The 13136-nt window shown below is 42.0% G+C and overlaps 1 protein-coding gene across 2 annotated transcripts in view; it reads right to left on the bottom strand.

Moving 5' to 3' along the window:
- The window catches only part of KCNB2 (potassium voltage-gated channel subfamily B member 2), a 405501-nt gene that overhangs the window by 304027 nt on the left and 88338 nt on the right, over window positions 1–13136 (bottom strand). The gene's annotated exons all lie outside the window — the stretch shown is intronic.

The raw sequence follows: 13136 nt of genomic DNA on the forward strand, positions 1-13136 counted from the left end.
CCATTTCAAAGCCATAGCATCTTAAATGATCCCTCACAGAATCTCTAATTACTTCTGTGGGGAAAAGAGTGATAATTCTAACAATAACGAACAAATGTTAAGTGTTAATCTGTGCTAATTGCTTTCCATTATTTCCTCACCCAATCCTCACAACTATATGAGATTGGCATCATTATTATCCCATTTTGCAGATGAGAACACAAAGGCCCAAGTCTCAGGGTTGGTAAGAGGAGAAACAAGGAAACACCTACCCATGGCCTTTCAAGTTTTTGACCTCTATTTACTCCTCATTCCATAGCTTGTTCACTTCTTCTGTTTCTTCTTTTTAAAATATCCCCCCACAATTATCTTCAAATCTGGTCCCTAGCTGGCTCTGCAGCACCTAATCTACTTTGTTTGGCTCCTCACTGTTCTCACATGAGGTTGATGGCAAGTCTTTGGTGACCTGTAGGCTTAACAATCTTTTAGTCAAATGCTTATCCGTGCAATTCAACTGTTAAATGGAATTTATATGTAAAGGAGATGAGAGAAGAGGGACTTGGAGAGGTCTTCTAAGACTTCCGAGGTCTAGCTACTTAAAAGGAAAAGTAAGATAATGGATAAACAACAAGATCCTATTGTATCGATACAGCACAAGGAGCTATATTCTATATCCCGTAAGACCATAATAGAAAAGGAAATGAAAAAGAATATATATATGTGTATCTCAAACTGAATCACTTTTCTGCACACCAGAGACTAACACAACATTGTACATCAACTATACTTCAATTAAAAAAAAAAAAAAAAGGGGGCTTCCTTGGTGGCGCAGTGGTTGAGAATCTGCCTGCTAATGCAGGGGACACGGGTTCGAGCCCTGGTCTGGGAAGATCCCACATGCCGCGGAGCAACTAGGTCCGTGAGCCACAACTACTGAGCCTGCGCGTCTGGAGCCCGTGCTCCGCAACAAGAGAGGCCGCGATAGTGAGAGGCCCGCGCACCACGATGAAGAGAGGCCCCCGCTTGCCGCAACTAGAGAAAGCCCTCGCACAGAAACGAAGACCCAACACAGCCAAAAATAAATAAATAAATAAATAAATAAATAAATAAATAAATAAATAAATAAAGAGAGAGAGAGATTAAGAGAAAGGCAGGGAGAGAGACAGAGAAAGAAGGAGAGAATGACTCGAAGCTCAGCGGCAAGCACTGGGGCACCTCTGCTACATGAGCAGCATTAGCTACGCCGCACACATTTCCTGCTTCTATGGCCTTCTCTGCTTCCTCCTGTCTCCCAGCCCAGGCACACTCATGACCAGCTAATAGGGACCATCTGGTAGAAAAGACTGATGTGACTGCATCCCTCTGGATGGATTGATGGCTCTAATTTCCCTACAAAACAGATCTCTTCAGAAGGAGGAAGAAAAACGTTGTTTACAAAAGCAATGAACTAAGCTGTGAAATCCCTTAGTACAACGTGCCAAGCGAAACCAGATTAACTCTCCCGATACAGGCCACTATAAAATACAGAGTTTATTTAGAGTAGGGCTATTCTTTGCAGCCTGGTTTAATCCAGTAATGCTACTAAACACGGGGTTACCCCAGGCCACACTGTAGAGTAGACCATTGCACCCTCACCTACCTTTGGTTACTGTTAGCAGAGACCGAGTCAGAGGCCTGGCATTTCCACCACCTAGTGACGGTGGCAGGAAGGCTTTAGTTCCAGAATCACTATCAACCACATCAACCACCGCAACATGCATAACACCTTCATACAAACCAGGTGCTTGCTTAGCAAGTATGTCTTCCAGGCAAGAGCACCTACCCCACTTCCCCTTCCAACCCAGTACTGCCCATAAGGCCCTCCTATAAGGGAAATGATTGGGGAAGCAGATATTTCAAGACTGGAAGACAGTGATTCAGCCTTATGGCATGTCAGCATTTGTTCAGTAGCAGAAATCGGTCAGTACTTGACTTTTACGGATCCTTACTCTTTCTTCTCCTTTGACTTCTCTCCCTACTTTGAACTAAAATGAAGATCCGATGTTCTCTAATTTGAACTGTCATGACAAACATTGCTCTGAGGGATCAAGAGATTTGACTTGACTTATAGAAGGGAGAACATCCTAGTTGTAAAGGGCACTGTCTTCGGAGCCAAAGAAAACTAGGTTATAGCCTTGCCTCTGCCTCTTGGTAGCTATGTGACCTCAGGCAAGTTACTGAACCTCTCTGGGCTACAGATTTCTGATACACAGTATAACAGGGATCAAAATGTTCCCTATCATAACATTGCCTGGCTTCGGTGAAGACTGATGAGATAAAGTACATAAAGCATTCAATAAATGTTGTTATCATGATTATAACCTAATTGAATCAAAATGAAAGGATGAGAGCAAACTAGAGGAAAACTGCATCCCTGCCACGGTTCATAATGGATATTTGTCTGCAAATAGTTTTCTAATTTCAGTAAAAACCTAGCTTGCTTTCTCTCAGTTAATTCGGTACCTTTTAGTAGTCCATATTTCCATAATGAGCTGGACTTCAACCACCTCTTCTAGAGTAACAATGCCAGACTCTTCATAAATTGTCCTTTTACCTTAACTAACCATCAGAGATAGGTACTATGCTCCCTGTTCTACAGAGAAGGCATTTCAGAGATGCTGTGGGATAGGCCCAAATTTGAGCCAAGAGTCAGGATTTGAACGCAGATCTTCTCATCTCACCACCGTTGCCTCAGGTTCTCTGAACATCAGAAAACTCACGACAGTAAGAGCTAGCTTTCACTGAGCCGTGTATATGCCAGACACTGTTCTAATCAATCAGATCTGTAAACTTATAATCCTCATAAAACCCCTATGGATTTCTACCATTCCCATTTTATAGATGAGAAAACCAAGGCAACAAGGAAATTAAGGAACTTGCCCAAAGTGACACAACTAGTAGGCAGAAAGGTGTCAGAAACCAGACCGTTTCTCTGTGAGGAAACGGATGCCATAGAGAAGACACAGATTATGATACTTTCGGTCAGAAGGGAGGCAGCCGGGAGCTGTTCTACTCTGAATGCTTTGCTCACACAGACTTTTAACTTTTCTCCTTTGTATTTCATACCCCAAATGAAGTTTTCACCCCTTTCTGCATAGTTAAATACGGCAGTGTGTGTAGCAGCCTTTGCGGTGGACCTCCATCCTATGAAAGTAGCAAGAGGCAAACCTGACCATACTAGAGGTGAGGAAATAAAACCGAAGACCAGGAGCCTTCCCCACTATCACTCGGTGAGATCTCGGCGGCAGCGATGGGGTACTCTTCATTCAATTCTGGGCTCCAAATTCCCCAGAAGGATCACATGGAGTCCCTCTGGGGCCTTGTCTGTCCATCAGGCAAACTCAGCTGAGTGACAGGCTGAAAAGTCACTGGGAAGATAATTCCTTCGTTTTGATGGTAACCACACCTAATGGTGATGACTCAGAATCTCACATACGTTGAATTATATTGCTTTAGAAGCACTCCCAAATCCTTGGATCATGAAAGGTGACAGATACCTGCCCTCTTGGATGTCTGCGTCTGCCTACCTTCAATCAGGATTTGCAGCTTACTGCCAAAGGGGAGAGGAAGCCTTTTTGAGTCCAGACTTGCCAACAGACACAGACAAGCGGTCACCTCCCCAGGAACGCCCAGCCTCACACCAAGCTTGGGGCATCACAAAGCAATCTGAAGGGATTAGGCTTCATCCGTAGGCTTGAGTGTGAAGCCTGTGGTATCCATTCAGACCAGACTTGGGGTCACGGACACAAAGGTTAAGATTTCCGATTCACACCGCCTGGATCAGCTCCCCAATACAACAAAAGCTAGCACGTTTCCGGGCTTCCCTAAGAACTCCAGGTGGCTTGAAAGACGTAGAGGAGGGAGAGAAGGAAGGTAATATTTTAGTCCAACCCCAAATCAACACAAATCATTAAAACGCATTGTCTCATTCTCCAATTGTACCTAAACATTTTGAAAAATATGATCTTCCTTATGTTAATCCTGTCATCAGGACCTACTTGGATCCAAATTTTAACTTGATGTATTTTCTCCTAAACTTACTGTTCTCTTTAATTAGATTTGAGTTGATGAGAACTAATAGCGTTCTTCATAGTTGCTCTTCCCCGGCTGAGGGAATAGAGCATCAATTAAAATTATACTGAAATCCCAATGCCAAGAAAGAAAAGTGGAACTGAGTTACTTGCCTTTCCCAGTAATACAAATATATTTAATCTAAAAATCACAGTTAGTTAGTATGGGAAAGAAACTAACTCTATAGAAAGAAATCCATCCATTTTGTTCATAATCTAAACTCCTGCCATGAAAAGTGTGGCCAATGGACTTGCAGGGGTTACGTCACTTGGGGGGTGGTTAGAAATGTGGAGTCTTAGGTCCCAATGGAGGTGATGTTTAACAAAATACCGCTGTAGTGGGGGGAGCCTTGCGGGGGGTGGTGGTAATGAACATACCTTTGATCTCTACCAGTTAATTTTGTCAATGGAATATTAAGCATGCCCATTAACTGCACTGATTCAGTTTTCTAATTAAATGCTTACTAATTAACTGCATGATTCTTCTCATAGTAACAGATTAGGCCAAATCATGACGTTATCACAGATGAAAGGAAACATCCTCTCACAGCACGAGATACTTATTATCTGCCTCAGTGTTGGGCTGTGTCATCCAGGATTGGCAGCAAACGACTGTAAGTGAAGTAGAGTTCACAGAATTCGCATCCTGAAGCAGGGGTCAGCAAAGTTCCCTGTAAGTGGCATAGAGTAAATATTTTAAGCTTTGTGGACCACATGGTCTCTTTTCCAACTCCTCAGCTCTGCCAGTGGAGTGTGAAAGCAGCCATAGACAAAATGCAAATGAATGAGAGTGGCCATGCTCCAATAAAACTTTATTGGCACTGAAATTTGAATTTCATATAATTTTCATGTCATGAAATATTCTTTTTCTTTTGATATTTTTTTTCAACGCTTTAAAAATGTGAAAACCATTCTAGGTTTGGAGGTCGTACAGAATTAGGCAGTGGGTTGGCTGACCCCATACTAAAATTAAGGCTATACTCGCACAAAGGAGGTACTGACACGAGGCTGAGGATGGATCGACAGCTCCTTCAGGCCATTCTGAATAATATGGAAAGCAACTCAGTAGGAATACCTGTTTTTTCAAAAGGAATGAAATATTTATTTGTTAGAACTCTAGCCTGACAAAGAACATTTGTTCATGTATTGATATTAATGTCTGATGATTTAACAATTTAATTACAATGCTGCTATGGGTTGAATTATGTCCTCCCCTCTAAAAGATATGTTGGAGTCCTAACCCCCAGGACCTCAGAATGTGACCTTATTTGGAAATACAGTCTTTACAGATGTAATCAAGTTAAGACGAGGTCATTAGGGTGGGTCCTAATTCACTATGACTGGTGTCCTTATAAAAAGGGGAAAGTTGAATACAGACATGCACACAGGAAGAACGCCACGTGAAGATGAAGGCAGAAAGTGGGGTGAAGTGGCAGAAGCCAAAGACAGCCAGCAAACCATCAGAAACCATGAGTGAGACGTGGAACAGATCCCCCCCCCCAACCTCATAAGGAACCAACCCTGCTGACATCTTGATCTAGAACTTTTAGCCTCCAGAACTGTGACACAATACTGTTCTGTTGTTTAAGACACCCCGTTTGTAATACTTTGTTAAGGCAGCCCTAGGAAACTGACACAAATGCCCTTATTCCTTTTAGACTCAGGATATAAGGGGGTCTCTGTATGTATCTTCTTTCCCCTCATTTGCCAAAATAACTGCCGGCTGGTAGAAAAGACAATGCTCACAAGTCTTGCTACCGGTTTGCTCTGTTAGGGAGAGCATGTCTAAAGTCTGCCTTTTTTATTTGTTATGTTAAAAAAAATCAACATCAGTGAGGTCACGTCCGTAGCTGGAAAGGCACACATGCTACCTACAGATGCCTTGCCAATAGAGAGTGGCAGTTTGATCAACACCCGCTAAATGTAAAAATGAAATATAAATTGTGCCAAATGTATAAAACTGAAGACTTCTGGATTTGGGATGAACTGGAAGGAAAAAAGAACAAAAATTCTGTGGTTAATTAACTTCCGGCCCTGTCATATGTCTCCATCTGTATTAGTAATTACGTGAATCTTATTAAATGAGGTGGACAAGAAAAGAAGTCACTTGAAGATTAAACTCCTATAACCATGAAAACTAGCAGTTGTGGTAAATGTTTAACAACCAGCTCTTGGGGGAGGCAGAGGGTGGGCCTGATTTGTTGGGTTTGCCAATTTCTATGGTGTAACTATCCCCACTGTGGCTGATTTCAAGCTACTAGCAGTATTTCACCGAACACTCAGTAGGGAAGAGATGTCCACACCATTTATCACCAGCTGGTGTGAGCCAGCTCCTGCATATATCTGGTTATAGCAATAATAACTTCCACCAACTCCCAACATCAGCTACATCTAAGAATGAAACTGTGGATGCAAAGGTGAGACTCTCACTGCCTCAAAGTTGTCTCCCAACAACCTAGAGAATCAATGCACATAGATCTGGGGGAGCTAGCCTTTAGAAGCTCTCCTAAAAACTATTATTTTGATGCCTGGTTAGCTCTTCTTTCCTGGGACAAGCCTGCTAGCCTGCTAAACCACTGGGAAAAGAAGTGCTTCAAATGTCAGCTACCCCTCCAGCACACACACCCTAACAGAGACACAATCCACACGATAAAGGACAAGACAGTTAGTTCTGCTCTAAAGTTTCTAAAAATCATTGTGCAATGTAAGATTGTGCAATAAAAACCACGGGGCTGGTGAGAAAAATGGATGCTCAAAAATTCAGCAGGGAAACATTTTAAGAAGCCACCTAATAAAAATGGTAGCAAAGTTTTACACATGTTAAATGGTCCAGAAATACCTAAATACTACAATAAATAGAACACTGTATCTTGAAACTGCCTGGAGTTTGCTTGTGGAAGTGAGCTTTGAAGGGCTGAAGCTTGTGAGTTATTGTGAAGTGGCGGAACGATGGTTAGCTGAAACTGGAGAGAAAGCTGGAAGCCCAGATGTGGATGGCGTGGCTCAGAACACGTGGGGAACTGAGGTAGCTGGCAGAGGTCTGAGGTGTGTGCGTGTCTGTGATTTGGGCGTTCCTACACAGCTCCTTTCAGTTGGGTACAGTTTTCCTTATTCATCTAGTGCTTACCACGGACAACATCATGCATTAAAAAAACAAGAAATGCTGACATTTTCCCCTAATGTATCAACTGTGTTTTTAAAACAAGTGGATAGCAGAACTGACTAGACTTAGCTTTTTTTAAAAAAATCTTCTTAATATGTTTATTTTGTTCTATGTTCATCAGTATTCAGAAATTTTAGTCATCGAGTTCTGCTTTCTTATTTTTTTAATTTTTATCTTTTATTTTTTGGCCATACCATGATGCATGCGGGATCTTAATCCCCAGCCAGGGATCGGACCCCGTGCCCCCTGCATTGGGAGCGAGGAGTCTTCACCTCTGGACTGCCAGGAAAGACCAGACTTTGTTGTTTGACCCTCTACAGGTCCTTTCTACTGTTTCCACTCTACAACTTTCTACTAGGATAGAAAATACAATGAGATGTACAGAAAAATCCAAGCTTAGAAGCTCTAGGAAGTGTTTTTCGTATTGGTTAGTCATTAGGCTCTATCTCTTCTGCCCTTTTTCTTCATTCCTTAGTGACCTCCTGCTCTAGATTTAGCACCTGGGATCCTTAACATTTTTGTATTCTCTTCTGCATAAAACTCTGCTTTCATGAAAGAGTGAGCTAAACTGATTCTTACTAAAGTTAAAGGACTAGGAACAATTTCACGGAGATCAAAGCTTCAAGGTAAAAGAATCTGGCAGGTATTTTTGGATATGGGGCATTATCAAATTGATGGGGGAGCTATTGTACGTAAAGTGTTCTTCTAAACACTTCATAAATAGCACACAATGGTCGTCTCTTCAGAACAATAGTCCCCAGTGGTCCCATTTATTCTGGCTGTGTGAAGAGGAGATGCACGTCTGCATCTCAGCTTCTCCTCAACCTGGTTGTTTGGAAGAGGCATTCAATGCCCACTCCATCGTCCCCAGACATCCTTCACAAGGTTGTTATGAGGAACAATGAAAGAACATGGTTTCTGGCCTCATGTTTATCACGTGAAAGGGAAGCAGCACACATGATGGCTAAGGGCGCCAGCTCTACGATCAAACTGCCTGGGTGAAAATCTGGACCCCACCACTTCCTCTTTGTTGGAACTTGGGTATGTCCCTTAGGCTCTCTGAGGTTCAGTTTCTTCAGCCATACAATGGGGATAACGATGGGAACTCTGCTCAATATTCTAGAACAACCTAATTGGGAAAAAAACTTGAAAAAGAATAGATACATGTATATGGATAACTGAATCACACTGCTGTAAACCCAAAACTCACACAACATTGTTAATCTACTGTACTCCAATATAAAATAAAAAGTTAAAAAAAAGAAAATGAAATACATATCGAAATGCTCAGCACAATGTCTAGACAGAGCCAGTGTTCAATATATGTTATTAATAACAAGAAATTCAATATGAGCTAGCTCTATGGACACCCTCTGGACACATGATACAAATGTTAGCCGTTTAACCGCATGCAACACATTATACCTATAAGCTGCCCAAGTATGTGCTGATGTGATGGTTTACTTATTTTAAAAGACACTTAAATCTATTCCATAGAATGTGGCCTTAGCTTTGCGGTTTGCTGAATAAAGCACAGGCTCCTGGTTCCCAAGAGCCTAGCAGTACAAAACTGCCAGATGGATGACCCACGGTGGGATACGGCCTGTGTGCTGGGCAGAATTGAGCTGCACATAAAGCCAGGTTACTTGTGTAGAGATTCAAGCCAAGACCCTGCCCTCCTCAGCTCTCCAGCCCAGACACCAGAACTAATTTATGTGCCAGGTGAATAAATGTGACTTCAATCTTCTGAAGGTGCAGAATGATTCTAGGTTTTCCTTTAGACAGTAGTCTTTCTACAGACACAGAACTGCTAGGCTAATTTTGAAATTGCTTTTCTATTCTGGTGACTTTTGGCAGTTTGGTCTTTAAGCTTTTAAGTATTTTGCTTTTGAAATGGCTACATGTGCAGTGTGACCAAATTATGAAGCACTGCAAAACTCTGATCCTGAAGCTGGAGTCTAGACAATTCTTTCTCTCTCCACAGCTGACCAAACCATCCTCATGATCTTTCCTCGAATAGCATCACCTGGTAATTCAATGCTAGCATTTGTTCGGAATAATTTTTTTTCTCCTTTGGACCACAACCAAAATCTTCAAATGTAAAATATCTACCATATTGGAAATAAAGATTTTAAACAAATTTGGATTTTCTTTCTCATTTAGCTGAGGCTACTGAGCTTTTTACTTGGAAATTATAATTCGAGTGATTTAAAGGTTCTAACATGTATATGTTCTCCAATTATTTGAATGCAGCCTCCTTGGGGCAGAGACTGTTTTGTCCATTCCTCCATTTCCAACACCTAAAACAGTGTCTAGAACCCTGTAGGTGCTGCTGGTAGTTTCCTATTTCTATGCAACAAATTACCGCAGACTTAGTGACTCCAAACAACAAACACTTAGCATCTCCCAGTTTCTGTGGGTCAAGAGTCCAGATATAGCTTGACCAGGTCCTCTGCTAGGGTCCCACAAGGCTACAATAAAGGTGTCAGTCAGCGCTGAGGTCTCATCTAAGGCTCTACTAGAAAAGGATCTGATTTTGTTGACAGAATTCAGATCCTTACGGCTGTGATACTGGAAGCTGTGGTTTCTTACCAGCTGTTGGCTGGAAGCTTCCTTGGGTCTAGGAGGCTGCCCTCGGCCCCTTGCCATGTTGGCTCCCATAGAGGCAGCCCAGTTCTTCAAAGGCAGCAAGGAGAGAGAGAGAGACTCCAGCAAGATGGGTGCTGAGATGTTACAAAATCACATACGTGTCATCTTGTATATCTTTCACCCCGTTCTATTGATTAGAAGCAAGTCACAGCCCAGCCACACTCCAGGGGCGAGTATGACACAGTGTGTAAACACCAGGCGATGGGAGTCGTGGGGACATCCTAAGAGTCTGTCTGTCACAATTCTTTTCTTTTTTTTTTTTTTTTTGGTCACGTAGTTTGCGGGATCTTAGTCCCCCAACCAGGGATCAAATCCGCGCCTTCGGCAGTGAAAGTGCAGGGTCCTAATCACTGTACTGCCAGGGAATTCCCTGTCCGTCACAATTCTTAATACGTTGATCCAATAAATGAATGCAGAGCCACTGTCTCTAGTGAGCACCTAGCTAGTATGATCATATAAGTTTACGTTTTGAGTCCTTTATTCTATAACCCATAGATTTTCAATTCCTTCTTTAGTTAAAACACACATCTCTGAGTAAAGATAATTTGTTAAAAGCCATCTCAGGCTTATTAAAAAACGTTTGGGGAGAGATCGTAAATGTAGCACAGAACCATACTGTTATCTTTTTTGGTGAAGAAAGCGTTTCCACAAGCTCAAAGGGATGAAGTGCCGTGGCTGTAGAGGAAAAGGCACTGAAAGGGTGTTTCCTCTTTCAGGCTGTTCTCCCAGATTTTCTGAGCACACAGATAACTGGAGAAGTTCTCCCTCAGAGGTATCCAGCTCCACATGCGTTGAAGGAGAGACCAGTCCAGAAAGCAAAGCATGCATCGGGCAGAATAAAGATACTTGGGAAATGAGTATGCACTTGTAAAATAGTTCATGTTGAAATATTTTACTAACACAAACATCAAAGAAACTGGATTGATTTATATACATTAAAGTGGAGTGGGTAGAAAAAGGAGGAGACATGGTTTTTAGTTCTGTATCTACTAGGTGATTTATAGGATAAGCTCCCGACCTGCTTAACTACTCTCACTAATGAACGTAGGCTTATGAACTGATGAAAAATCTCTGCAGCATCTGGCCGTCTGTGAAAGGAAGGGGTGATCGTGAGGGCACAAAGGGAGCAGTGGTTAGAGAGGACACATTATGCAAATGGTAGCGTGTCTCTGGGGCCAGCCTGAGTGGGTGTGACCCTTCACACCTGAGGCTCTGGGTTCCTGACTTCTCATCTATCAAACAGGGAGAGAAACAGACCTACCTCGGGTGGTGGCTGTGAGAATTAGTTACACGTAATGCATTTAGAATATAGCCAAGAAGATAAATACTAGCTCTAAGATTTAGTGTTATTTGTTAGAAAAACAGATTTAAACTTATCCAGCTGATAATATGCATACTCTTTTATAGAAACATGAAACACAGGAAAAAAATTTGGAAATTCATTCTGAAATCCTTAGAAGAAACCATCATTACGAAGAGCCATTTTCCTTTATTTTTCCATTTATTTTTTTTTTCCAAACCAACAGTGAAATGCAGCCTCCATGTTGTGAAATGTTACAAATGGGTAATCGCTGTCATCTGGTCCAAGCTTCCTGAATACTGGAAGCCTCATTCCCTGCAACTTGCTCACACGGTCATGACACGCCTCTTTCCCCTAACAACTTATCAACCTACCTTCCATTTGCAAAACCTTTTTTGGTTTTTCATTGTCCCCTGAGACGTGTCCAAATGGCATGCGTTCTAAAGTCCTCTATCAGGACACACCAGTAACTGCACTTCCCAGCCTTCACTTTCCTGCCTCTTCTGTCTCCACCCTCCCTGTTTCAGTAAATGATGGCTCAGTTCTCCTCCCCAACCCCTTCCTCGGTGTCTGGGTGTCTGCTTCCCAAGGCCCACAGAGGACTTCCACCGCCCACGTCCTGTCCTCCTCAAAGCTGGAGGTGAGTCTGTGTGCACTCCTGTAGCCATGTCAACTTCAGAGGGTAAAGGACAAGAAACGCCCCTGAACTGTGATGGGTATCTCTATGATCTAAGTCGGTAGAAGGAATGTATTCCTTTCCTCCAGCTTTGGGGATAACTGTTTCACTCGATCAATACAGCCAGAGAAAGTTAACCTCAGCGCTGATTGACTCTGGCTGACTGGAAGAGAACTCCTGACAACAGAAACGCTGCAATGAGACAGCGTCATGACTAACAAGCCAGTCAATGAAGACACACCCAAAACACCATTTACAAACCTCCGGTTTCCCTCTTCTTACACCATTCTGATTTTTGTAAAATCAGAATGCTAAGCCCACACCCTTGTTTTATAGATGGGGAAATTCAAGTTCAGGGAGATTCAGTGTCTCACACAAGCCCACAATGATGAGTTTAGGAAGAACTGGAACAGATCCCAGGTACAGAAGCACTGGAACCTGGGCTCTGAGAGCCATGCCACGGGACTCTCCTATAGGTTCCTCTGACTCCAAGTAAGATGCACTGAGCACTTCAACAGATAGGGGTCCGGGATGCATCCCCTCAGATCAGATTCTGCTGCATGCAAATTACACGTGACTTAACATTCCGATACGGAACAAAACAATTAAACATTAGGATTCTCTTATCAGATTCTTATAGAGTCCTTGTGGCATTAACTGTAGACCAACTTATAAAGAAAACTGCATATCCTACTGTACAGCACAGGGAACTATATTCAATACCCTGTGATAAACCACAGTGGAAAAGAATATGAAAAGGAATATATATATACACACATATGTATATATATAACCGAATCACTTTGCTGTACTGCAGAAATTAACACATTATAAATCAACTATAGTTCAATAAAATTAAAAAAACAAAGAGAACTGCACACTAGGATTTAATCATCTAGATTATTCATGTCCCTCTTCATTAGATTCCTATGTATTTTTTAAAAATTTGCCTGAGTATTCTGTTTAATAAATTAATCATTTTTGGAGGCTTGACACGAGGAAATGACTTTCATCCCCATTTCACTTTGCCTATGTAGGAAGATGTTTATTCAATCACTTGTCATCAAGGTAATATTTACTCTTAGACCTTCTAGCAGGTCATGATTACTCTCACATTGCTTCAACTGTTATGTATGATGGTAGGTTATGTTAGTAACATGTTTGAATGTCTCCTAATACTGGAAGGTCAAGAAATTCTCCAACTGCCCTCTATATTCTTGGATAATAATGAAAGACTGTCTGGATATGATTCATAAGACT

This window comes from Balaenoptera acutorostrata, chromosome 17 (genome assembly GCF_949987535.1).
Source record: "Balaenoptera acutorostrata chromosome 17, mBalAcu1.1, whole genome shotgun sequence".
NCBI lineage: Eukaryota > Metazoa > Chordata > Mammalia > Artiodactyla > Balaenopteridae > Balaenoptera > Balaenoptera acutorostrata.